Source organism: Biomphalaria glabrata, unplaced genomic scaffold, assembly GCF_947242115.1.
Source record: "Biomphalaria glabrata unplaced genomic scaffold, xgBioGlab47.1 scaffold_19, whole genome shotgun sequence".
Lineage (NCBI taxonomy): Eukaryota > Metazoa > Mollusca > Gastropoda > Planorbidae > Biomphalaria > Biomphalaria glabrata.
The window spans coordinates 1-1,543 of record NW_026602932.1 but is presented as its reverse complement, the minus strand read 5'-3'; positions in this window follow the sequence as shown (position 1 = coordinate 1,543).

The following is a 1,543-nucleotide window of genomic DNA, read 5'->3' as shown; positions in this document are numbered from 1 at the left end:
CTTTATGTTTCTAGATTTCTTTTAGTTCGCTAGTTTAGTTTAGTTTAGTTGTCTGGTTGCTTAGATGACTCAAACCCCTTGGTCACAGAGGTGCACAGATACAACCCACCCAGTAGTGTTACAATCTGGCAACTGTAACCCTTTGTTATCCCAGGCTAGACATGACCTTAGGCTAACATATTCTCTCATTCCAGACAGCATTGTCCCTAACAATACATAATTACCTTACTTTAGTTGTAGAATGAAAGATGAGCAAACAGTTAAAAGTTTCTATAGAATTCACTTGGAGGTGTGGTGGCTAAGCGGTAAAGTGCTTGGCTGCCAAACATAGGTCTAGGGTTTGAAGACCATTTTTTTTATAATAGTCCTAATATAAAGAAAAACAATTAGGCACCTTTCAGTCCACCCAGCTCAAATGGGTTCCTGACATTTAATGGAGAAAAGTAAAGGTGCTTGGTCATTGTGGTGGCAACCTGATACCCTCATTGACCATAAGACACAGAAACAGATGATTTTTGTATCATCTGTTTTACAGATCGCAAAGTCTGAAAAGGGAAATTTATTTTAACTTGAATATTTTAACATTTTGCCCTACATCAAAAAGCTTCTCCCATTTTTTGTCTATCATTCACTTTGTCTTTGGAATGGTTTCTTTTTGATAATGATTGAATATTGAGGTCAAATTAGACTAGTTGACTAAGAGTTTGTATAGTGTAATCACTGACTAAATCTTTTTGGTAATTTTCCATTTCATGGCTGATTAAAATTCTTCATGTTCATTGAAGTAATTACTGTACATTTCAAGGCGTGTTGAGGCCATCACAATGACCTGTTGCAGTTACTTCCCTTTATCATTAACTTTCAAATACATTAATAGTTGTCTCAAAATATAAATTCAGACCGAACCTTGATGATAGATAAATATATGTAAAAGGCATGTTTTATTTAATTAATTATCCAAGAGGTTGTTTAGTAAATTACTATTAATTTAGAGTTATGTCCTCTTGAATCAGTTATGATACCAATTTATTTACCCAAATATTTTAAAAACTCTCTTAACTACAAATTTAAAATACCTGATACCTAAAGACCGGATACCCAAAGACCGGATACCCAAAGGGATTTAAACTAAAACTTTTGGTTTGCTTAATGATCAAGATTCTTCATGTTGCAGTTTCATTCAAATATTAATTTTATAAGCAGCTTATTATTGTATTAGGAAAAAGTTAAGATATTGTTATGATTTTCTATAAACCCTTGACAAATCAATGTGGCTAATTCAAGAACCAGACAACTTGGGCTCTGATACAACGAGACACTTTAATGAGTGTAATAAATAATGATGAGAAAACAATCAAATACTTTACAAATGGGCAGAAGTCAATGTCTGAATATAACAACTATACACAACTTCTACTTGAATCTCGTTCTCACCTTAACCTTCTTGGTCCTCTCCAAGTCAGACTGACTTGACTCAACAGCTCACTGTTCATAGTCAGATAACCAAAACACCGTTGACCTACACTGAGAATGTTTACATCAG